This window comes from Cydia pomonella, chromosome 17 (genome assembly GCF_033807575.1).
Source record: "Cydia pomonella isolate Wapato2018A chromosome 17, ilCydPomo1, whole genome shotgun sequence".
Classification (NCBI taxonomy): domain Eukaryota; kingdom Metazoa; phylum Arthropoda; class Insecta; order Lepidoptera; family Tortricidae; genus Cydia; species Cydia pomonella.
In genome coordinates, this window is record NC_084719.1 from 18037687 (window position 1) to 18065614 (window position 27928).

At 35.5% G+C, this 27928-nt stretch overlaps 1 protein-coding gene across 7 annotated transcripts in view; it reads left to right on the top strand.

The window, feature by feature from the left end:
* Positions 1-249: 249 nt before the first annotated feature.
* Positions 250-27928, top strand: part of LOC133526961 (small conductance calcium-activated potassium channel protein) — a 270058-nt gene continuing 242379 nt past the window's right edge. For 2 of the 7 annotated variants that reach the window (XM_061863825.1, XM_061863828.1), the window contains exon 1: positions 251-1094. The gene's annotated coding sequence lies outside the window, so the exon portion shown is untranslated. Of the gene's footprint in view, positions 1095-27928 lie in introns of all 7 variants that reach the window. The other 5 variants (XM_061863826.1, XM_061863831.1, XM_061863829.1 and 2 more) reach the window with 4 other exon arrangements.

Here is a 27928-nt window from a genome sequence, read left to right on the forward strand (position 1 = left end):
TGAAACAGAGATACACAAATTTATTTTGAATTCTATATGTAATAACTTTCAAGAAACTAACTAAATCCGTGTATAACAAATAAGCAGCATCTACATTTTTATGAATTCATATTTGCAGCAGTGTAGTGAATACGGAAGAAACTGCTGGAAATAAAGCAGGGAAGTGCATTATTGTTCCTATTTAATCCACCAAAAACAGACCGGTCGCGAACGCCGTAGCTTATGTTTATTTTGATAGGCACGGCTCAAGCTTGGCAGCTAGGTAGCAACAGCGAAATTCATGCCATCCTGCTTTTACCCGTGGAAAGGTGAAGCGGTTCTGTGCTTTCAGAATATGGAGTACCGGTTCCAGAAATGCATGAAAAGGTTTCAGTATGTTCAGTCGGTCCGCGATCGTGCGGCAGGGCGGACGTATGCTAATGCCGCCCAGAGTTGCCGCGAAATATTTGAAACATTGCCGCTTTTATGGATGTGTAAATATTTTTTGAACTTATCGAAGCTAACATAAGCGAGTGCTATTAAAACTATAATTTTATGAGTATCAGTCCAGACATCAATAACCCTGTAATCGATTGAACTGTAATTAAATTTTGTTATTATCGTCACAGACGTACGTTTTATAATTAGTGAATGTGTATGATGGATGTGTGTTTATGTGTGTTTTTACTTTTATCAACTATGTAGGTAGAATACTTTACCTTTCAACCTAATAGCCAAAAACTTTAGAAGTTATTTATCTATACCCGTAACTAAGTGAACCAATGTAGATATAAACCCGTCGGTCCAAACTAAGTGACTTAAAAACCACTGATATCATAACTATATCAACCAACGTATTCATATCTAGAACCCAAATCTCCAAAAAAAACTGTAAATATATCTATTTTCGGGAGAGAAAATCGATCTGGCGCGCGGACCAAACTTTGTCTTGATGTAATTATATCTTGTTAGTGTAAAAAGTGTAGACTATGACTAGTGATTAGTGAACATTTTGTGGTTATTAGTGAAATTTAGTATCTGTACAGCAATTTTCACGCCTCAAACTTAATTCAAGTTTCAAGCGGCCTCAACGAAATTCTATCGATTTCAACTAGGTAAGTCTATTTATATGTAACAGGCAGGTCAAATGTGACATTAGTATTTATGTTTAGACTAGATTGATCATAATTTAGTTCTAGATATATTTTTGAATGTCAAAGTAGTTTGACTATCGTCAACTTTGAACTAAAAGTAATCAGTAGATTATGTGTCATATTTGACCTTTTTAAAATTTATAAATTTCTAGATTGATCAGTGGGTGTAGAGCGCGAAGCGTGGGTAGTTACTTCAAATGTAGAACAGTAGGTACAAAGTGGTGGAGGGTTGATTGAAGGGCTTCATGGGTTGTCGCTAAAAATATATATGTACAACGATTAAGTTCATAAGTTAAATGAAATAAATATATACTTACCTTTACATTTCAGAAAAATATTGACCTCATAAAATACTCCGCAATCAAAGGCCCATATTCTCAGTAGTCAACCATGTGTGGTTTAAAAACGGTTGTATTATTTTTGGAAAATATCATACCATACTTTCCTGGTTAAAAAAAGTTTGACACGTAATACAATTTCGTAAAGAACGGCTTGGAACCTCGTGAATACAGCGCGCAGCGCTAATGCCAAGGACAGTAATATACTAAAAGGTGCCATATTCTATTGATTCAACCATTGAAGCCATCCATGTTCGAACAGTACCTAGTTTGCCTTTTAACGTTTTCTTTAAAATAAATGGTGAGCGTATTGTTTTAAATAAAAATTGGTTTGGGTATTCTGATTGTCTTCGGTTGAGTGTTAGTTTTTGCTTTTTATTAACGCTTGAAATTAAAGCATTATATTGTTTAGAATATTTAACACAAATTACACATTTATAACTTTATTGCACAAAATACAAAAAAAATTACAATTGGCGCACTTAATGCCTAAAGGCATTCTCTACCATAGATATAAAACTTTCTTGGCTTAAGTTCATCAAACAGAGTCGATAGCCATTCATAATCTATTTATTACTTGTCCATTTTGCAACTGAGTAGTAAAATTGCAAGCAAATTAATAAATCTCAGTCGCGCTGATTTTCAAGTTATAACTTAAGGCTAGTTCGTTAATTTAGTAGTTAGTAATTTTATCGAGAAGCGAGTGTTTTTGACTTTGCATGCCTTAAGGGTATATGCTTAAGGAGTAAAAATTATATTAGATTGTTTAGTTAAAGTTCATCATCTTATTAAGCATTCTAAACAGTGCAGGGCCTCGGAACCTTGCCATGATAAGTAGTAAGTATCAAAAGTAGGAAGAATTATATCGCGAAAAGTTTTTAAAGAGGGTAAGTTTAAGGGGAGTCCTAGACACTATCATCGTGGCTATTTACGAGTAAAACGTGGCATACGTTGGCACACTTTTAAAGGCAAAGTCTAGTTCGGACTAAGTACAGCAGCTGTACATAGAACATAAGGAACCTTTTGGCATGCAAAGTCACAAATACTCGCCACTTGACTAAATTACTAACTTAGGTAAATAAATATTATAGGACATTCACACAAATTGACTACGCCCCACAGTAAGCTCAAGAAGGCTTGTATTGTGGGTACTCAGACAATGATAAATATAATATACAAATTCTAAAAATACATAGAAAACAAATAAATGCCCTTACCGGGGTTTGAACCCAGGACCGTTGGCTTCACTACCCACTAGAAAAGACCGCTCTAAGAAAATAAAAACATAAACACACATGTAACTATAGACATGGAAAGGAAATTATAGCTGCTACAAACTTTTTAATACCAGCTGTACGTACAGATTGTTAGATGTTTTATAAAATGATTAATAATAAATAATAAAACATACTTTATTTGGCAGGCAAGAAACCCAAAAAATACAATGTACATAATAAAAAGTGTAAAAAACATAACTCTATAAATAAAATAACAAAAATAAAATAATGCAATTTTCGAGGAAGCGGCATACAAAAGTATAGACAAGTTAAAAAGTAAAGCAAAAAGATCACTTGAAAAGAAAACTTTAAAGTAGAAAAGAAGCTTGAGTTAATGAGCTTTCTGGGTTGGAAGAAGCTTTCAAGGTTGATTGGGCAAATGTATTATTAAAGGACTGGCCAAGTGCGTGTCGAACCGTGCAAAACTGAATGTTATGTAGCATTGTTCGATACGAATAACAACATACTTACTAAAATAACAGTAAAAAAATGGCATCTTAAAGCAACTATTCCCGAAAACATTACAAAATTAATTATATGTATATAGGTCCTATATTAGAAACCTGAAAGTTTCTCATTGACGGCGTGGCTTACAAAATAGGTTCAAATAAGGTATTTACCTAAATTTTCGAGTAAAATGTCTTTGACATACAGATAGACTTTGGCTACGAAATTATTTTTAATACTTATTACTTTTCTAGTCGAAAATAATTAAGTATTTATTTCATCTCTTAGTTTGTAAAGGACAAACAAAAAAGTTATATTTACCTTTTAACCTTCTTCTTCAATAAGCGTACATTTATCGACACACACATACCTTTTAATTTAGTGTGGGTCGAGTCAGTTCATTGCCGCGGGTTTGTTACGAGTTCATCTTTTATTAATATCCTGTGCACGGATTTCTGTCACGTGCAGAGAACTCGACGAGTTTCGTATCCTGAATTTTTTAACGACAAGGATGACTCACGCTATGCAGTGGCACTACAGCTACGAGTGTTTTTCAACGCTTGATCCACATATAAAGCCTGACCAGTTATATATGATCACGCGCCATATTGCGGGATTTCGTCAGAAATATTTTTTTCATTTCACCCTATATATGAGAATAATAGCGGCCTCTTGACAGTGATGATATATTTTTGGTCGGGATTTAATTTAATAAATTACCAGGGGGCCTAGTCAAAATGAAAACCGATGATAGAAAACACTCATCAAAATTAAAATAATTTACGGGAAAGTCACGTGACTTTTCGTAGCATCTGTCATTCCGATACATTTTCTCTTTTCTTTCATCTTGACTAGGCCCCCTGTGTCGCGTCTGAGTAGCAGGGAAACGGTGATGTGGTATATTTAGAGGAATATATAAGGCAATGCAATGTGACGCTATAGAACTATCAAAAAGTAGCCGGATCCGGCTGGGGTATTTTTTTTTTAATGGCCGCTCGATTTCTCCCACCGTTCAACCGGAGACGCTGCCATCTGAAAGGGTTAAGCTGTCCTGTTTTTAAAAAGGGACGCTGTAGATCAATTTGGATGAAAAAGGTTAATTTAAGAGTCGCATTGCATCTTGCCAAATGCTCACTTATCTTACTAAAGTAGGACAAGGCCTTAGCTGCGAAACATAAGACTGGAACTATTATTTGGATCTTTAGGTATTTAAATAAAATAAACAAAATATACCCAAAAATGGCTCCTTAAGCCATAAGCACGAAAACATTACATGATCGAATAAAATGTAGGTTAAAGTAAGGTCGTTCAGTAACAGATCCATGCGGTTTTGTATTTGGTTGGTTAACCAATAAATGTTATAATAATTCAGCCTATATACGTCCCACTGCTGGGCACAGGCCTCCTCTCATGCGCGAAAGGGCTTGGGCTATAGTCCCCACGTCTTAACTATCCGAAAATCTTCAAATTGTTTGTTTATTTTTATTTAAATACCTAAAGATACCGATAAATACTACGTATGTATACTACTATTTGACTAATTGTAAAGTCTGGTTAAATTTCAAGGAACGAGCTTGACAGTATAAGACAAGTAATATTTTATGAATTTTATCAGAAAACATTATGTCTGCGCGTAATGTTTTATGAATTTTATCAGAAAACATTATCTTACATCAAAGGAGTACTTTAAAAAGAAACAATTCCATTTTAGATGAACACGTGAAATAAATTCCTAAGTATCATAAGCCTTAGTATAGAAAACAACTATGGACTTATTAGAATCTGTTTAACGTAAACTGCATTGGTATAAAAAATTTACGTCAACCTTTCCTCCCAATCCTATGCCTTGCCAACAACATGTGCCAAATTACTTCCAAAAGACTGGCGTTAATTAATTTCTGAAAGTGGTAAACGTTTTGGCATACCGCGTACCTACATACGACAGATTTGTTTGAAAGTTGTAAGGGCTATAATAAAGTTTAATTAGAGGTTTTAACGACTTCCTGATAGAGAGAGGCCCCTTTTGTTAACATTCCTTTCTTGTTGGATGCCTACAAGTCCTACAACTTAACTCACCTTGTTAGTAAGTAGTAGTAAAGTAGTTTTTTAATACAAGCTAGCTTAGTTTTGGAACAAAAACTCATTTAAGTATTCGCCTCTAATCACGACACACGGCCCGATTCGAATTATAATTATAAGATATCACATCGATATAATACTGATCTGTCAGTGTCAAAAGTGACGTTTTTGTTTGAAGAAATGAGACATCAGTATCATATCGGTGTGATATCTTATAAGCATTGTTCAAATCGGGGACCTTCGCTTCGAGCGCCATTTTGATAGTCACGTCTCGTGATTAATTACCTTGTTTCTTGCTCATTAATATTGTTTTCGATAGCTTATTATACAGTAAACTAATGTGGTAGTGTGCAGTGAATGGATAATTAATTTTGAAACGCGTTTAACCACCATTTTGGAGTCAACGGCCGGTAGTCCACGTGCTACTTGTAAAGTCCAGCTATCGCTTTACAAGAACTAATAAAATCACCGTACACTGTCTTGTACTAACCGTACAATTTTAGGCATATTTAAAGCTCTAAATACCTTGATACTGGCGAAATAGACTGGACAGAAGCCATAATTTTAAAAGAATGAATGAATGTTCGAATTGGGTCGAAACAGTCGTTACGCTTCTACGAAGAATTTTCTTTACATACCGGAAAACTATACTACGCTACAAGGCTACGAGCGTAGCTTAGCAGCGAATGGATTGTACGTTGCAAGGTCTTCCACCGGACCTTAGTTAACATAATAACTTCTTATAAACTGCCTTATAACTATGTAAAATTTTCTGTTTAAGTCAATTCAAGTAGTTTGCATACAATTGCGTAGCTAGCATAACGTAAATAATTATATTACGTCTACCCGAATTTTAAACTATACTAATCTGACCAAATATATCTTGCTAAAGTTTATAATATGTAGATGTTCGCAGTCCCCGAGTTGACTTACGATGCGGTTGTAAAGACATTCTCTGAAGTATGTTTGCTGTATTATTTTGCGAACATTGTTTGGGTTATATATTCAGTATCATGTCACATATGTATGCATGTTAGTTCAATCGATCGGTATTTTGATGTTTTCATTTATGTAACTACATCTCAATATATAAAAAAATCCGGCCAAGTGCGAGCCGGACTCGTCGGTTCCGTACAAACCTGTAGGTATATATATTATTATATGATGTAACAAAAAATTTACGGTGTTCGGATTTTTTCCTTTATCTATGCTATAGACGTTGCTTCGTACCAAATTTCAAGATTCTGAGTTCACGGGAAGTACCCTGTAGGTTTTGATTCCGTTGCGAGTGTCGAAAATGTGATGAAATTTGCGGCATAAACGGCTGTATCTTTTGATTGCGTTGGCTTAGAAGTTTGATTTTATCACAGCTTAAAGGGACAGTAGACTTGAGTATTTGATATATATTTCAGCTTGATACCCTCCACGCGTTCCTGAGAAATAGGGTCTTGACAGACAGACAGACGGACGGACGGACAACAAAGTCCTATAAGGGTTCCGTTTTTTCCTTTCGAGGTACGGAAAACTAAAAACAAGTTCTAACAATTAATATAGGTTTACCTCTCACACTTCGCAAAGAAACACTTATCAAATAAAAGTATTATTTTATTGTTGTTATTCCGATCCGATTCGTTTATTTTATGCTCAGTTTATTGTTATTTTATATTTGATCTGTAATGATACATTGTAGTTGACTATATTCTGTATCTTTAGATATTTAAATAAAAGTAAACAAATAATTTGTACATTTTCGCGTAGTCATACCATTTATTTGTTAACCAACCAAATACAAAACAACCTAGTTCTGTCACTGAACGACAGGACTTTAACCTACATTATTTGATCATGTAATGTTTTATAGATATTAGGCCAGAATAATATAATATAATTTGATTCATTACTCTGGCGGATTCAAGCGAAATTAAATACTTTGAAAATAAATTAAATTCTTTAAACATTTTAGATATAAAGGATATTCGTTGAGTGGAAATGGCAGAAAATGATACTTGAAAAGTACAAAGTTCACAAATATTCTGTCATGTTTTTTTTTTATGTTTACATTAAAGGTTGAGTAATAATTTTAATGTGCAACATTTATGGATTACCCCGATAGAAACAGGGGTATTTGGGAAATAACATTATACTACTGGCAACACGGTAGGTAGTGGAGACACGGATCAGGTTGGATAGGCTCGTTCACTTGGGTCGAGGCAGTCAAACAGAACACATTGTGAAGGATCAGTCAGATCCGAGTACCGGCAAGTACCTTGATTGTTGTATTAGTAATTGTTAAAGTAACCATACGACAATAATCTTTACAATTCAACATCCGACACTGTTGACTTAACTGTTATTGTATTTAGCTTAAAGGTGAGAGATGGGTCGTTCTACTTTTTCATGACCATGACCATTAATTATTAATTACCAATAATCTTTTTCCAGAAAAAGTATGATAGATGTTGAATTCGTTTATAAATATATATCCAAATCGTACCTACCTGAACCAAATAATAGGAATTCGTTGACCAAAATTCATATATTAAAATAGATTAATGTAATTGAGGGGGACTTTTTACCACTGTAAACGCCTTATTTTCATACAAATCGGGAGATAATCAACAACTACTGAGTTACTTTGATTAACGGCCCGATTCGAAGAATGATTAAGACACGTTTAAGATCTTGGAAAGATCTTTAAAAGCTAACCACATGTCAAAATTGACGTTTATTTCGATTCCGCCGTGATCCTAGTAAAACCTATTTACGATATTTCTAACGTCAAAGTGACATTGGTTGTCCAAATCGAGCTGACTCTGTCAAATATACGACAAACAAACATAGTGGAAACACGTGGAAATAAGAAATCCCTCGGGGCGTAATCAAGCTATAGGTAATAATTTTTAGCTATTACGCAGCTATTGCGCCGGTGGGCAACACAACTGTGATGAAAAGTTAATAAATTTTGTAAAAGTGTACAAATGGAAGAGTAATTAAAATTTGCACAAAAAAATCAGTTGGCACGTGTGACCGCAAGCGCTGCTAACGAAGAGAGGGAGGTAGACAGGTGACTGACAAATGCGGTTACGGGCGGAGCTATAGCCATGGCTCAGAATTACGAGTAGTATATGTACCTAAATATCGAAAAAAAGAACAAAAAAATGACGTAAAAATAAAATGAGATATGCACAAGTATTCACTGCCAACGTTTTCGTAGCGCTACACACGTAGCCGATTCTAGAGTTTTCCCGCTTTGTAGAGGAAAGCGACTACGAACAGAGCGCCCGCCGAGCGGGTTCCCGGCACTCAATGTGGTAAGTATTTCATTTATGGATTTGACTTTCACTTAAATTTATTTGAATTCCATTATTCTTAATAAACAACTGACATATTAATTTATTATTTTAGTTTTTGAACATATTTTTTATTTATGTCATTCAACATTAATTTGTATGAGAGCGTCTTCAGTGCAGGAGTGTCGAGATAGGTCAACTTTTTAAAAATCTGTTGGTACGTGTGTGTAATATAAAATATAACAAATTACATTTTTGATTTGTATTTTTTTAACAACTAGAAAGATTTTTTTATATTTGTACAACAATTATTATTTGTATGTTCGCGGCAACGGTAAGCACTGTTTACGCAATTACTAGTGAAAAAAATAATATTTAGACTCGCTAAAACAATTTTTAACTCAAATTTAGAGAAATCCATGAACTCTAATTGTGACACAGTCCAACATTGTTTGAATTAAGCCGTGACAAATAAAGCGCTGTTTAAGATAATGCGCGTAGGTACATGCCGGTATTCGGCCATCTTACTTAGCAAAATGAAGATTAATGGAGCACGAAAATATTTCTGAACGTGCTAAAATGTACCTACATAATAAACGGGTCTTTTACCTGAGAATGTTCTTAAAAGGTGACAAGATGATTTATGTAAGAGGATAATCACCTTAAAAATAATGAAACACGAGTTATTATTTTACGTTAATGTTAACAAAAAGTGTTTCAGTAGAAACATCTTATATTTTGGTTGAAACCTTGAAAATGAATGCAATGAAAAATAGGTAATTGGCTACTTGACAGTTATAATGTCAAATGATCTTGATTTTCCTGAGGATCAAATTTTTTTGAGACTTCGGAGCCCCTTATTTTTTTATAAACTCAATTTTTTTTTATTCCACTTTTTTACATAATTATATTTGATGGCTCATTTTCTATCCGTTTAACTAAATTTTGTTATAATTTTCAACATGTGTCAAGTACCCAATTAGTGTTTCGATTGTTAAGACATGGACGCATGGATATTTATTCAATCAAAAATGTCTCTTTTGACAGCTGACAGATTAGATCCATTATAAATTGATAACAAGAAATGACTAGATATCTGAATAAACCTCATGAACACATACCGATAGTGACTGTCGATTTCATTAACGTAACGTGTTTTTTATCCTAATACATTATCAGGTACTACACTACATAAGTTTAGATAATAATTTTACTCTTTGGAAGTAAAAACTTATAGTCCTTGTTCTACATTCTATTTAAGTTTACCAACGTATAAATAAAATACAATTTAATAAAATAAACACAACATGGCCGCGATGTGTGACATAAAACTGTATTATTACCTGCCATATTATAAGCTACCCAATTTCCGGCCCCTCACCAATCATCACCCTCAAAGCCCTCAAACTTTTTTACGGCAGCAGTTGCGACTTTTCTACAAAAAAAGATGCTTATGACTGTTACCTTTCAGTAAAAGATAGTTTTAAAATATAAATTATTTTCACTTAAGCCTGTACAAGGTAAAAGTTACTCGCGTAAGTGAGATAAAGAGTTTGTTTTAGGTTTTAATACCAGCTTTATTATGTAAAGTACGAGGGATGTTTACAAACATTACTACATTGGGCATGATTTTCCAAGAGATCAATAAAATTTATCTTTAAACATATATTGCCACAATTGCCACAAAGTTAGGAATATCTCTTTATTTGTTTGAAGGCTCTTTATTTTTTGGAAAAAATATGAATTAGCCTTGGAATTCAACCCCACCAAGGTTTATAAAAACTAACAGTTGTATGATACTTCTTATTTGTAACAGTTATATATTTATGGTGTTATTCATAAAGGTATGTTAAATATAAAATGCCGTTGATGATCATTAGTCCATTTAACAGAGGTTTGCTAAGTTTTATGAATAAAGGGGGGTTAGTTTACAAATTTCTCAATAAATGATATGATTATTTTAATGAGATGAGTATTTTTTATCCATATATTTGCAAACTATCACACTTCTCGTATGGGTATAAACTAAGGTTGATAGCATTTTTGATTTTTTATGTACAGTCGCACAAACATCCAATAAAGGCGGTATTACATCGGAAGGAAGGAATATCTTCCACAAACTATCACACTTATTGTATGGGCAAAGACATTTAATAGTGATTCATAGCTACTTATTACTAGTACGTAAGTTACATTTTGCAGTGCCCTTACAGGGTTCATAGCTGATCAGAATTCTTATGTATCACCTTAATATGTACCTATGAAGGCAATAAATTAGTGAATACTGATTTTCTATTTCACTTCGAGTAAAAAACACCCATAAAATTGCATATCAGCTTGACAAATATACTTTCTTCTTCCTCGTTTCCTCATGACTGAGGGTCGCGACCACGTGAGATAGTTATTTTGTGCACCAAGGCTCTCCATTCTGCACGATTTTCCACCGTCCTAATAATAGGGCGCCTGTGTAGATCCCTGGCAGGCCTTCTTAACAATGTCCACCCAGCGGGTTGGTGGATGTCCACTACCCTGTCCTCCATCCACTACGCCAAACATAATGCGCTTTTCGAAGATGTCCGGCTCCCGTCTGACTACGTGTCCAAAGTAACTAAGGATCCGCTGGAGAAAAATGGATGACAACCGGCACTGGATTTAGTCCGGATCCGTAATTAGTCCGGCGCGCCGTCCAAGAAGTCTCCAACATCTTGCGCTAATACCATACTTTACGTTACTTTAATTTAATATTTTGTTAATTTAATATTTTAATAACAAACAAACATACTTGTTACTGGAATTTACTTCAAAAAATTTGACGGGCTGTTTGGTCATAGACTAAGGTTGACAGCACTTTTGATATTCAATTTTACTTCGAGTAAAAACCCACGGATAAAACAGCATACCACCATGACGAACATTATTTGGACTACTTAAACTTTGTAGATGTGTAGCAAAACCACCGAAACCAACCGAAGGTTGCCGAAAATGGCCGATCGTCGTAAAATGAATACTTTTATGAAAATTTCTTTAGCTGATTGTGTAGTAAATACACAGCGAAAAAAAATTGTTATGCTCTTGTTCTAGTCTCATATTTAAACAATAGATTTGCATAGTTTTTTCTCATGATACGTGCGCCGTATTCGAGAAACGTGTCACCTAACTAGTAGAAGATAGGCTTGTGCAAAGCGACGTCAGTTGCGAGCTAAAATTTGCCAGTTCATCAAACCTTTACGGCCTTGCACAGCTATTAATAAATACTCTATACCTGTATTTGGTGACCTACTTACCCGTAGTTATATTTCTTGGCGCCAAATTAAGAGGAAATTAAATAGAAATATTGATAGGTTGTGCGATAAAATGTTTTTAATATACCTGCCTAATAGTTATAAATATTAGGTTATTGTTTAAAATGACGCGTTTATACCTGAAGAAAAACGCGTTTCTCCATACAAACGTAGTCCTCATGTTCCTCTCTGGATATTGACATTAGGAAAAATATTTTTACATAATTGGATGTATATTAACCATAGCTATGCCCTATGTTTCACTTTATTTTTTTAATTTTTTATGGGCATAGCTGTGGTTGATATACAACAAATTGTCTCAAAATATTTTCAATAATGTTAATATCTAGAAAGGAAAATGAGGACTACCTTTATATGGAAAGGCGATTTCGCGCAACATCCACTTTTGTCTTAAGCTGCTAGGTGTTAATATTCAAATGTAAGTTATTAGCAAAATATATATTTCCATTGCTGTCCTTTTGTCTGTTTCCGTTTTCGACGCCATCTTGGGGAAATTACGAGTATTTCACCGGGTCGTCAAATTTTCAATATCTATATGATTGATGATTGACATAGGACACAGAAACATCGAACAGTGAAGGTACTAGGCACACCTATTTTGGTCAACTAATACATCATCTGACGGTACGAAAATAAAAGTGATAAATCACTCCGCAGGTGGTAGCTTATTTGGACAACGCAAGCGTGTTTCACTCACGGCACTCCGCCCGTCCCCATAAATCCACTTCTATCCGCGGCTTTGGAAATAAAAGTCCCGGTTTGATGTTTCAATGCTGTTTAATGTGACGATAAATCGCTGTTTCAAATGTTTGTGATTAGATTGGGAGATCGAAAACGAGCTCGAGCTTTTGGACACAAAATATTTGCAGTAGTTCTTAAGGCGGGATTCCACCAGTGTGCGACACGAGAAGTTTTGTACTGAATATACTTGTGCAGCACAGTGCTTCACATGGATGAATCCCGCCTTTATCTACTAGTTGTAACACAACTACTTTTACAGGCGTATTTAAAATGAGTACAGTCGCCGTCAGATATATCGGAGCGGCCAAGGTGCTCAAAAATATCTGAGCACACACTCTAATGCCTTGACAATAAAGGCGTGTTCAGATATTTGTAGCACCTTGGCCGCTCCGATATATGACTGTATGATTAATATTCGATGATTTGTCTTTAGACGAATCAATGGCGACTAAGTCTTATTTACAGAATTTTGTTTGCGTTAAGTGCGAATACGCTATTTTGAAATGACATTGGAATTTTCATGAATTTACGAGAATAAAGTAACAAAAGTAAGCCACCGATAATAGCCGCAGCGTGAAAATGTTTGCGACAATGATAAAGAATTTGCATTGTATTTTAATTACACTGACGATAACAAAAGACGTTACTGGCCTGTTTGTAAAGTGAAAGCGAACGAAATGTATAATTACTAAAATGTATAATTATTATCATTTTAATTAATTTGCAGCTCTATCAATTTTAATCATTAATCCATATCTTATCTTTATTTCTTTTGTTAGACTGTTACGGCTGATATGATGCAAATTTACTTGATATATAGGCCGAATCTGATTTAGCAATTTCTTATTGTTTTCATACGAACTTGACACGGCTCGTAGTGTGTCTGTCATGCACATAAGTGCGAGCAAAATGCCCAATGACACGACTTACCCCGTATGTGCGCGGGGACCAATCAGCGTGAGAAATGATCAAGACGATTAAAACCTTAACAAATCGTTTAATCGTTTTCGTCGTCGTTCCTATGTTGGCGATACTGGGCAACATAGGAACCCCCCCCCCCCCCCCCACCTGATGATGACATGCATAATTACGTAATGTCGTTTGAAATGCACAACATGTCAAGAAAGACAAAAAAATTTAGTCGACACAAGTCACACATAATTTATGCCCAAGTGGATTCACGGCTCGGGGAGTACTTATAACAATCGACTTACATGTATTTTTAGTATACATTCTCAGTATGCGACAAAACTCGTGAAATAAGGAAAAATATTATGATAGTCTGAGTCAGTGGCGTAGCGAGCCTTGGCGGGGCCCCGTATAAAAATTTGTTTGGGGGCCCTTAGGAAGGGTAAAGATTTCTCACAAAAACGCACGTTGGGGGCCCCCGTGGCCCGGGGGCCCCGTATAATTGATACGGCAGATACGGCGGTAGCTACGCCCCTGGTCTGAGTATCTGACAAAACGTGTTTGCTTTGTATAATGTTACGGCACTAGTCGTATCAATGGGTGTGGAATTGATAGGTATAAGATGAAAACGTATTCGTCCAGCTTGAAAATGATCAATGTAAGAAAACCTATTAAACAAGAAATTAAGTGCCCGGTAACGATTTTAGAGCAAAAATGTAAAATTGATAGATTTAGTCGTTGAAATTGTACACCTTTTGTTACGTAATATTTAAATAACAAGTATTGGTTTCTATTAGCACGTTTTTTCATCTTGCCTTTTAATAATGAGGTCGCAAGTGTGCGTCCCCGGTAATATGTGACGAGAAGGGACAGTTTTTAAAAATTCATCAAAAAATTATGGTAGTAAATTATACAAAATGATGTATATGAAGTTTCAACAAATATTGTAGATTGTTTAAGTACCAAAATAACGTTGAAATTAAGTCAATTTTCAGAGAAAGTGTCACTTGTTTTGAAGTAATTTCTGGAGAAAATTGATTTCGTCTGACTTTCATTTACACTACAAATTTGTAATAACAAAAATGTAGTTTATTAAAGTTGAAGTACAGGATATGTGTAATACAAAATTTACAAATTTTATGAAATTTACAGATAAGATCGACAAAATCACTGCTTTAGGCGCGTTTACCTAAACGACCGTCAGATTTTTTTTTATTACCAATTAAGTGAGTCTGTTTTCAAACAATTGATTTATAATTATATAATGAAAGATAACAAGACGTGCTAATAGAAACCAGTACTTGTTATTTCTAATAGTTAACAAAAGGTGAATAATTTCATGCGCTAAATCTATCAATTTGACATTTTTGCGACTAAAATCGATAACAGCGGTTGTTCTTTTTTTGTGTTAGAATTGTGGAGGTTTTTTTATTTATTTTTTTAATTTATTTAGGCAACAATTTTTTTTTAGGCGCTTTTAGCCTATTAGTGCACTGCCTAATAGGGTAAAAACTAGTGTGTTTTACACGATCATATACTATTTAGCGATCATCCACTAATACGACGAGAATAAATTGTTTATGGTGGTATTTGTGGTGACTTACTTAGCCGCTTGCTTTATGGTGTATAACCTGTATATTTATTATCATAACCTATGATAATAAATATACAGGTAATCTATGGTGTATAGTATACCTATAGCGTGACGAAGTTTGTAAAAATCTATCATCTAATTATGTAAAAATATTTTAAAATAATGATAATATCCACGGAGGAAAATGAGGACTACATTTGTATGGAAAGGCGGTTTCGGGGCGGTCCTTTAGTCTTAAAGTGAACTTTTATCAACATTCAACGCCACCATTTTGAATTTCCGATTCCGCCATTTTGAATTTCAACCGGAAATCCGGCCAAAGAACGACAAAACGTGAGATGACGGAAATCACAAAATGTCATTATGCTGCCACCTTTGTTGTCCGCCACGTACAAGAGTGGACAATCGGCAAAGCCTTGATTTATTTCGTGACCGGACTTTCAATTGCAGTCTAGGGTGGATTCATTTTGGCCAATTTATAAAAAAGGCCTGTTCTACCAGAAATAGTCGTAGTCATAAGAATTATTTATTGCAAACCCAAAAGCCCAAAAGTTGATTTTTGAGATGAGTGAAGTTTGACTTTACTAGAAGTTTGAAAAGTAAATTTGTACGAGATAATTACGAACAATTTGATGTAATATTTTCTTTCATTTCACTGTCACAAAGCTTAATTAAGCTTATTGTGGGTTTCGTTATATTTATTTTTATTGGCCTATTCCATTGCTGGACAAAAGTCGTCCCTCTAGACTTGCGATCATCTAGCCAGCCAGCAATTTCTAGTCAGTTATCGAGAGTGATTGAGAAGTTTAAGAGAGGTATGGGCATTGTGAATTTCATCTCGCTTTGTGTGGTAGAGCACAGCACAGCGGATGTCATTCCAGATCTAGAGCAGAGCCCAACTGGGAAAGTACCTTACAGAAAACGGCAGCCAAATAACACTAGACCCTACTCATAGTGTTGTGTTCCTGCCGGTGAGTAAGGTTGCCAGAGCTCAACGAAGGGAGGGAGGGATGTTAGGGATGGCAACGCGCATGTAACTCCTCTGGAGTTGCAGGCGTACATAGGCTACGGAGAATGCTTACCATCAGGCGGGCCGTATGCTTGTTTGCCACAGACGTAGTATAAAAAAATACGTCCAAGCCACTCCGCTATTAAAACTAATACCGTAAAGGTTACATAATTGCAGGGAAACGGTGAAGGAGAAGGAGTTTAGTTATGAATTTAGACATTTTATAACCATTATAACCACAACATGGTTGGAAACCTTTACAGAAATTCATGATGAAAGCGTTCAGAGACCAAATCCTTATATTCTAAAAATCGATCATCAATGTTTTCCCGCTACCAAGTAACCCCAGTTTCCCGATAATAATTTTGTTAATTTATTTAATTATCTCCAGCCAAGAATTTGGTAAACAGCGTGCAGCGTTGTAAAATTATATTTTCATTAGCCCAAATTATTCCAGAGGGTTAGATTTTAGCGGTTGTATTGAGTTAAAAACTAAAGAAAAATTTAACTTATTTAGGAAAATTCCTTGCACTTTAAAATATTTTGAATTCTGGTGGTATTATGGACACTTAAGCAATCTCTCTTCAAAAATCAAAAACTTTTGATCTTTTACTATTATGATATAGACAAAATATACTTACTACTTACTTACCTTAGATTTATGGGTAAAAATTATTTTAGTTTGCTTTGTTTTTTGTCCCCAAAAAATTTGACGAAGTGTAGCTTTCTGTATGATTTTTTTCTTCTTTTTTCTCATTTAAAATATAATCTGTAGGTATAAAGACATGCAATAGCACTCTTCTTTTTTTATTTATTTGATAGAAGCCACCAATAGAAGCGTGAGTGGTCAGAAACAAGACAAAGATAATAATTTTGACCCTTTTAATCATTGGAGTGGTCATAAATTTTAATTATAACACAATCCATTGAATAGTGACACGATTTTGATTAAATTTCGCTCACGTCAAACTACGTGAGCAATAGTCAAGGTCGTCTCAAAACACGATTAAAACCAGATTATTGTTAAACCAGAACCGGCCTCCGAGATCTTATTAAGTTAAAGATCATGTATAATAATAAAATAATAATTCAGCCTATATACGTCCCACTGCTGGGCACAGGCCTCCTCTCATGCGCGAGAGGGCTCGGGCTATAGTCCCCACGCTAGCCCAATGCGGATTGGGGACTTGACATACACCTTTAAATTTCTTCGCAGATGTATGCAGGTTTCCTCACGATGTTTTCCTTCACCGAAAAGCTAGTGGTAAATATCAAATGATATTTCGTACATAAAGCATAGTTCATATAGAATTGGTACGCACTAGAAGATTGTTATTTTTTTAAGTTAATAAAATAAGAAAGTTATGAATGGTGAATTTTAAATAGTAATGTATTTAGCTTTCAAATATGTATAAATTAAAAAAAAAATCTCTGTTATGTTAATAATTACGAACTGTTTTCATAATGGACCCCTGTCATTTTCTGCACAACACTTTTGTCGACATTTTTGGCGTGTTGATTTCTTGTAGATCGCAATGAATTGTTACCCTGGACAATTTGACTAGACTTATTTAATTTTATTTCATGATTGCCCAATAGTATTTGATAGATTGAAATTGGGGACGATTCGAAGGATTCATCTCGCGGGGTATGTATTTGGCCTGATTATTAGCATACCATGCCAAAACTTTTTTTGAGTAGTGGCAGCTGGCTAAATCTGGCCAACATTTCACAGGACCGTTATGGGATCTAATAAATGCCAATACTCATTTCTCTAAGCACTCTTTAATATAAAGGTCCGACTTCATTGTTGACTATGTTATAAAACTTTTCGTCTTACAGCCGCAATTATAAATTCCTTGCCATATCATATGTTTTTTTTGCGAACTTGTCAAGTTTCACGAACTTATATTTTTCGGGTAAATGACCTCTATTATTGGCCATATAAAACTTCGAACCGAGTAGTTGATTAAAATCGAGTTTTACATACGTCTTGTCGTCCAACTACAAGCAACCTTCGAATTCTGTCAATACTGGGTCGTACAATAGTCGAGCTAGTGTTTTAGCTTGTCGGATCTGTTTAACAGTCCGATTTGGCTGTTTTATTGCTCGATAGCTCTTATAGCCACCTCTGAGGTGAATCATCTTTATCTTTCTAGAAGTTTCTTTGATTTTTTGGGATAAATCGTAATTAGACCGTCCTGAATTTTGTTTGAGTGACCTTAGGTCTTTTTTCCCAAAATCTTGTTATTTGTACCAGACCTCCGATTAGTTTGTGTTTTCCTGTCAGCTGATAGAGTCTCCTTGTAACGTTTTATGACCCCACAAATACTAGCTTTTAACATCTTAAGCGACTTAGCTGTCTTTGTCCAGGATCGATAAGAATTTTCGAAGTATTTGTGCACAATCAATCTCCTGTTCTCAATTTTCATGGTCGAAAACTTTAAAATGCAAAAAGCTAGGAAAAAAATATTTTGACAATTAATACTTTGAAGGTTGGTGATTGAACTGTAATTGTCAATTTTTTTCCCGCCATGGAATTATTATTTTTTAAACATTGCTAATTATGTGCCAATTCTATATGAACTATGCTTTAAGTTCCGAAAAACTCATTGGTACGCGCCAGGATTTGAACCCACGACCTCCGGATTGAATATATATTATCCATACGGTCATATCCACTCGGCCACCACCGCTTCTCAAAGATCATGTAATAAATGGATATTAATTTTAACTCGTCTGGCGGTATTTGGGTGTGGGATTTATTAAAAGGTAATCAGATTATTCCAGATTATGTATATATCTGACATGGAGTTAAAAGGAGAGTAATATTCTGATTTTAGAGTTTTTTTTTTATCTCAGCGCATTTCAACGTGATAGATCATCGAGTTCGTATCATAAGAAGATCAAAACCTTAATTATGGAAGGTGGAGGTAAGGAATGTAATCTCCATGTATCAAAAAGTGTCATCAAAAAACCTTAAATAGGTGGCGCTACAATACCTAGAATACTTGAAAAAAAAATCTAATATAGTATAAAAAAGACAGCGCACTTCACTTCATCAATAACGCCTAGGTTCTTAGCTACACTAACGCTACTCTGGAGAGATTTGGAACTATTATTTATAGCTGACAGCCAGACACTTGCACCAGTTCTACCATAAGAGATTTCACTCCTTTTAATTCCACATTCCATAACCTTAATCTTAATAGGAAAATCTGAATACTGCTATGAGAAATTAAATATACTCCAATGCTTTGAACAACACCGGGAAGTTTGTATTCTCACTATTTCCCCTCTGCCAAAGGACATACCCAACTGGGCAATGCGTTATGCCCAGTGGGCATAGCTCGGTACGTGTTTTGACTCGTACATACACAAAAAGAGATCGAGGTGTACAAGATTTGTCTTTGACTTGTGTAATTTTTTATATACTTAATAGATACTTTACTTAGGTTGTCTGGAAGAGATCGTTTTTTAGCGATAAGACCGCCTGTTGTTTACCTCTTCTTTATGTGTTGTATTATTTGTACTGTTTCTGTATTGAGGTGTGCAATAAAGTATATTTGTATTGTATTGTATTGTAGATTCCTGTATTAAAAGAAAAAACATTATATTATTTGAGTAACTAAATTATTTTGGGATGACCCTCGTAAGTATTACTTTATAAATATAGGGCAACCTCAAAGCGTGGCAAAGATTACGAGTACCTACTCCTACATATATGTACTATAAATTATAGAAGTACCTACTCAAAGTACGACTAGCATTGAATATCAAAAGAATAAAACCATTTTATTTGCTTCTATAGCTTAATGTTTTACTAAAAGTAGTTGAACGGCGACAGTATCGTATGTAATGCTAAGTTCGAAATGCTTGTGTTAATAATTAACGTGAAAACCGACAAATAAAATCAATAACCGCTCACGTAAATAAAAGGTCATTCAGAAACTTGTGGCAAATCACGTTTCCATTGTTCTGTTTTCGAGTTCAAGATTAGTTATGGAATGTTTGGTTTTGCGTTTCTGGAGAATTTCGGGCAAACAACATGAGTTGTTTGAAAATACAAGTGCTCGGGAGGTAAATATTGGCGGTTATTTTTTTAAATATCCGCAATAATCCAATGTCATTAATGTTGAATGAAATTTTCTTATTTCTTTATTATATTATATCTACATAGACAAGGAGATTTAATAAAATTCATAAAAATCCACCGTGTGATATAGTGGATTACCTGTTGTACCATGGTTGTACCCTACGTATTATGGTGACTTAAGTGTGCGAATGCAACAAAATTAGTCATGAAAAAAATGAATACCCTGACTAAAGTCCAGCCTAAAAATCCTGAAATTTCCTAGACAATATTTTTAAAAAAATTCACCAATTTAATCCCTTATTTTAATTCCTTAATGGGCCATTATCCCCTTAACTCGTTACGATACGCTGTAGCTAGTAGTATAACGTCCCCTTTCGTCTCATCAACTCCATATGTTTAGCTAGCTTCTAGTGATTAGTTGACGTTTCCAGAACCAAGTTCCCCTGCAATCCTGTAAAAGGACTAAAAATCCTGATGTCAGTGGAAATATATGGCAAACATTTTCTTATTCCTAAGGTTTCCCGGCTTTTTTGTCGCGGCTCATGCAAGCCTGGGGTTCGCTTGACGATTAATCCCGAGAATTGACGTAGGTACGAAAGCGAAGCGGTAGGGATGAAAGCGAATGCCATCTGATCTTCCAACCTAGAGGGTAAACTAGGCCTTATTGGCATTAGTCTGGTGTCCTCACGATGTTTTCCTGAACCGAAAATCGACTGGTAAATATCAAATAATATTTCGTACATAAGTTCCGAAACGAATATGTAAGAGGAACGTTCAAGGTCACAAAAATTTAGGACAAACTGTGAAAAAATCGCTTGCGATAGAATGGCCACGTCATGAGGCGAGACCAGGGCCATATGACGAGAGCAGTATTGCAAATTGAGGAAATGAAGCGAGGCAGAGGCCGTACGAGCCGCCACCTGGGAGAGCACCGTCGAAAAAGACCTTAAAGCTAATAATGTAGATGCAGTGACAACACAAAATATATTATTGTGGCGAAAACGTACGAGGAGGGCTGACCCCAAGCGATATAGGAACAAAGCCAGGAGAACGAAGAAGACATAGTTCCGAAAAACTCAATGGTACGAGCCGGGGTACCCGCCACCTCTGGATTGAAAGTCGCACGCTCTTGCCGCTAGGCCACCAGCGCTTTTTTGCTCTTATTGCTAATAATGCAAAATAATTCATAGTGACTAAAAATCCGTTAAGTCTAACTATCCATTGATAAGATAATGTAGCGTGGAACTACTTAAACTGCTTTATTAATAGGTATACAAATACATACCTATGATGAGAAATAAATCTAAGAGGAATTAGTTAATATTGTGACCGTAATATCAGTTTCATTTAAAAATATAACTCCCTCCTCCTCCTCCTCCTCATGCTACTTTGTTCGTGCTATTTTTATACCAATATACGGCTGCAACCAAGCATACGACTCATCAGACATAACTTGGTTCAAACAATTATCCTGCCATTGTGAAACACCAGCAATGTTCAAAGCAAACCTAAGTTAAGGCAAACGCTGCACATTATCTTAATGTGATAATTACGTTACCAATTAAACTTTAGATTGGATTTCCAGTATTAAATACATGCTCTCTGGAGTGCTTGCTTCCTAAGGAATTTGCACCTGGTAGCCGATTATTATTTAATATTTTGATATGGTTTTTATATTATTTTGATACGACCTTGAGTCGTGTCAGGAGGCATCTCACTCGCATCAATAAGTGCAAGCGAGATGCCTAGTGGGACGACTCTTGAATACACACTGGGACGACCTTGAATGTCAATTGGTTAAGAGCAGCGCACGGATTGCGAATCTTGCGGGAATACTGTTCTCATCTATGGGCAGGGGCACCCTAGTATCGCATCCTCACTCTGGACCGCATCCAACGAAGAGAGACTCGAATTGTATACTGCCAGCATATTTCGGATAGAATTGACTCAATGGCGCTGCACATAAATGTGGTTTCGCTCTGCATTTTCTATCGCATGTACAGCGGGGAGTGCTCCGAGGAATTGTTCGGATTAATCCCTGCCGCTTCTTTTCGCCATCACCTTACGCGACAACATTTCCATCTTCACCACAGTTTTTCTACTTCCTGCCTCGCACAGCTAAACTGTGGAATGAACTGTCACCTGTGGTATTTCCAGACCGATACGACCTTCAAGCCTTCAAGAAAAGAGCGTACTCCCATATTAAAGTCCGGCTACGCACTTACAACCCCACTGGTGTTGCGGGTGTCCATAGGCGGCGGTATACGCTTACCATCAGGTGATCTATCTGCTCGTTTGCCTCCTATATCATAGAAAAAAATGCATTTCGCGAACACTTATGATGCACCTAAGATGCCTAAGGACACGATTCAAAGATCAAAGTCTTATCAAAAACATGAGCAAATAGAGCGAATAGTGATATCAGAATCGGCCTCGGTCTACCGGAATTTACATCTGCGTCGAACTGATGTCTCCTTGTAACCAACTAATGTACCTTTAGGACATGAAAGGGGAGGGTTAGTTTAGATGTAAAACAAAAGATATCCCTCCTATTAATACCCGAAAGTTAGTATCTACCTACCGTTACCTGTTTAGCATCGCATTCGCTTTGAAGTTGTGATGTACAATATACTCCTGTAAGTAAATTAATACTGAGGGATATATTATGTACCTTATTCTGGTCAGAGAAATATGTATAATGTATGTGTGCGATCACAGACTTCATTTACTTCAAGATCTTATATCGAAAATTCCATGTCCAATCTGCATTATTAGTAGCACATGAAACAACGCTCCAAAGGTATCTGTTATCCTGGAATTAGACAAAGAGAATCGAGACAAAGGTTATATATCTACAGATCGCATTCTAAAGTATATGTAACGCAACGTCTTACGTAAACGAACAACTCGCGGACGCGAAGCGGCGCGGCGCGGCGTGGCGGCCAACTGCATTCGCGTTCCCAACGAGATCGCCCATGTAGAACACTTTCTATATATAGATAGATATCAAAGGATTGATTCACCCGCGCCGCGCCTTCGCTTCGCTTCGCGTTCACGAGTTATTCGCTTACGTAAGGCGTTGCGTTATAGTGTAATTGTTATATAAACTGACACTTATAATATTTTATATTTTTATAAAGCTATAAGAAAATATACTAGCGTAGTTGATCCGATACCTACTGGGAGCAATAGCCAACTAAGTGCCAATTTACCAACCGTCTCGGTGCGTAAATATTTTATTTACTAAATTCACTTTGGTACACTTAAGCAATTAAAGATTTTATTTGGTCTATAGCAGAGGGCCTTGCTGCCTATTGAACCTTTTACGACTAAGTAATTCGAAATACTTTTTTATTACCACTTCGTTCAAATATACCTACGTTAAGCCATAAATATATCGTGCGTATGTCCCTACGTTGACCCAGTTATGAGTACCTACTTATTAATGAGTCATTTAGAATCACATATTGGTGATAGAAAATTATTGAATTTTAAAGTAAACGCCGCTGTAGGCTACCGTTTCGGGCGGTTAATAAGAAGTTGTGATTCTCAGCCACGGAATGGTTGAAGGCTTGACTGCTTGAAGCCCATTTGTATCATGTTAAATAAATGTTTAACTTAGGGGCACTTGCACCAATCACTAACCCGGGGTAACCGGTTCAACCTGGAGTTATCATGGTTACCAGTAAAATTTGATACTGGGTTAATGGTTTAACCGGTTAACCCCGGGTTAGTGGGATGATGCAAGTGGGCCTTAGTGATATTATTTTATTTTATTTCCTAGTGAGTGTTTTTTGCTGTTTCTTCCGCTATACCCGCGTGTAGTACCCACCCTTTATGAGCAACTGTTATAAAATATACTTTTTGCGTCCATCATGAAATAAATTATCTACTTTAAACCACGTTAACAGTTTAATTTATTTTGTATCCCTATTCGTTTTACACTGATTTAAAAATTCACCATTTTTAGTCATAATTAATTAGTAAAAGTTTTTTAGGCGGAAATAAATACCTATCGATATTTGAAAAATCGAATATCGTTAATGTAGTGTGTCAACCGAGTAACATTCCTAGTGTGCAAAACGTTCAAGTTGATAAACAATATAAAGTTCGGGTAATTCGAAACACATGCGTAGCTAGATGATGCGCTGATGTCAACTTTAGCCAGTCTTCCCCGAGAACACGGGGACAGCGCCGTCCTTGAAACGTCGGAGGTTAATTTGAAAACTTAATCATACGAGAGTAAGTCCCGTTTTGATAAATATTAATGAGTATTAGTTTTTTCGCCTTACAAAATAGATAGATAGATAAATCATTTATTTGGCAGCTGCAAAAATACACAATATAAAGTTTAAATCATCATAAAGAACAAAAAATTATTACAGGAACAAAATAAAAATGGCACAAAAGAAAATTGAGACAACAAAATAGAAATAATTAATAAAAAATAAAATGAAATAAAAATACCTACCTACATACTGTGTCAAATCTTTAATACATTATGATAAACTTCTCTAACAAAAAAGTCTATCCTTTTTTATTATTTCAAATGAACTATTTATCCTATAAATTCTATAAGTACCTAGCTAGTAGCCAACATAAAGAAATATAACATGTAAGGGTTATAAAATAATTGGTATTGTTTTTAGAATTTATATTGTGTATATTACCAACCAATATTTAATAACAATAACACACATCTTAAAGGCCGGCAACGCACTTACAACCCCTCTGGTGTTGCAGGTGTCCATGGACGGCGGTAATCGCTTACCATCAGGTGATCCGTCTGCTCGTTTGCCTCCTCTGCGACAAAATATATATATATATATTAATCACGATCTAATGCCCAAATTATGAGGTTTTATAAAATAAAAAATAAACGTGGCCATCGATCTGTGCCGGCGGCAGCCCTTTTGTTTTGTAACTCCGAGAATAATCAATAGCGGCATACCTACTGGCTAACCTTTTTACTAAATTACTTTGAAGGGCTGACCACAGGTCAGATATATAAGAATAGCAGGGCAATTACTTAACTTTAAAGGCTCGGCTCGGATGAAATTTGGTCCATACGCCTGATAAAAATGAAAATACCGCGGTCCGTTACTGAATGCTTTAGAATCGTTCTACTGCACAGACTTTAATAGTACATTACGATACAAGTGCGAAAAATAGGAAATTCGAAACGAGTGGCGATAAATTAAAACACGACCGAAGGGAGTGATTTAAATCGACACGAGTTGCGAATTACCTATTCGCACATGTATCGTACAACGTTTTACAGTACATATGGCCCTTTAAATGTTCGACACAGTAACGTAATATGCTACTTCTCGCACTAGTGCTATAAAGTAGCCCCATATGTACTGTAATAATATAAACGAAAGAAAATAAAATTAAGGAAATAGTATAAGGTGAGGTGGGATAAGGCGAACATAGTTTATTTTGCTCGGGAAAAACAGTATGAGGTTTCCATACAAGTGTTTGTCTTGCCCGGTCGGTCAATAGTCTTACCCCAAATTACCTTACAGCGTGTATTTTTGATACGACTACATAACCATAGGTACATCAAAACCCATGGTATATCAAAAACGAGAATTTACATCGAGATCTCCAAATCAAAACAATAAACCAAGAAGTGTCAGACACCTTAGACCAGGGGTTCCCAATCTTTTTCAACATGCGGCGCAGTTACAAGTTTAGTATTTTGCAACGGCGCCCTTGTAAATTTAAAATCACGGTCGAAAAAGAGTGACACGACGTTATATTATTTACCGATGCGAGCGCTCAAATAGGTACCCGCGAATATTTGTGGTTTTGGATAATGATAGAACTCACGGCGCCCCTCTTTACTTTCTACGGCGCACCAGGGCGCCGCGGCGCACACTTTGGGAACCCCTGCCTTAGACAAAATATAGTACCTAAAAGAATGGAGAACCACCCAAACTTACTCGCGACAAACCTGATGAAGGAACTACCTAATACAACTTTTACAAGGCTGAGGAGAAGAGCACCTCAAGATCTTAATCTAAAATATATATAAGATCTTTTTTAAATTGATGGGCGTACCAAAGGATATCGCACCACGCACGACCTCAAAAAAAAATACGTAATCTCCAGCTAAATGTCAAAGATAGACAGCTTGCAGGATTAAAAAAAGTATCAAAAAAAACATAACCAAAGAGTAGCTAATTTAGGCTGAAATGAACACATTTTCATAAGTTTTATAAATAATGAACGACTTAAACTTTTCCATATTTCCATATAAAATAATTCAGCAAGCTATGTATCACTACTTTGTTTTAACTATAAACTTCGCATTTAATGACGCAACGTCACAACTGTCACAAGTTACCATGATGTACGAAATACATTGCCGCTCGAAAAATATAATAACGCTCTGGTAGTTAAGTTGTAAGACTAAATTAAAAAATCTTTCAGTTTTTTTATACCTATACACTAAAACCTACTTCTAGTTAAAGTTTGTGGTTATATCAAAAATGCACACCGTATACGTACATGTATCCCGATTATGCAGATATTTTAATACAAAATAATAGCATACAATCATTTTATTATTATTATAAGGGAGGTGATATTTATTTTATGCAAAAGTATTATATTAAATGTTATAAACTATTAGACATGGACTGCTTATCTCTAAAATAAATAAAATAAAAAACGATTAAAATTTAAAACTTCTTTCATTCAATAAGGCATTTACAACTAGAATGATTGAAGTACCTAGCAAGATTTATTGCTGAAATAATAATATATGTATGTATGTATGTATATACTTTATTGTACATAGAAATAAAAACACGAAAAACACAGTTACAGAGTAAATTAAATACAACAAAGGCGAACTTATCCCTGTATGGGATCTCTTCCAGTAATATGTAATAATACCAGTAATATGTGATAATATGTGTAGAACAGATCCAATATAATATTTCAATAACAACTTTGAATTAGTTTGCCAATATCAGCACGGTTCGGGTGCTAATGCGTTTGATATATTTATTGGATTACCTCTGAAGCTGTTCAGAAACCGCTTATAGCGCCTTACGCTGTTTTGACGTAGATGGGAATTGATATTGGTAGGTATTACCATAAATCCTTCATTCAATAATCGCATGTCTCGATAATACCTCTCTCTGTAGCGTATACCTATAGGTAAGTTTGAGTACCATGACGCTTACGGACGTATTCGAACAATGCTTATAAGATGTTAGATCACAGCGAAACAATATTTATCTGTCAGTGTCGAAAGTGACACCTCCATACTATTTATAACCCTAAAACGCAAAATCACCAAAATTGTACTGAGATGACATCTGTCAGCGTAGCCTTCCTGTTCGAAAAATACTATGCCCGGTATTAACTAACCTGTGTACGAGTATGTTCGACAGTTAAAAAAGAATCCTTCGCAGCTTAGAGCTTTACCGATTGGTTGCTTCTTGGAGGACGCCGTGGTTTGCTCGACTGCCTTATCCCTAATTCTTCACAGTGGATTTCTACCGGCAAAACTACTTAGTAGCCGAGGTCAAAAAGCGGATATTAACCATCAGTTTCAAACTCTAGCCACATTTGACCATAAACAAGAGCAAAAGGCCTGCTTAAGTTAAATTTTTCATTGATATTTATTAGTTTGAAAATTAATGGCGCCATACATCCATGACTGAAACAAAAAAAAATTGTTTTAATATGTCAATA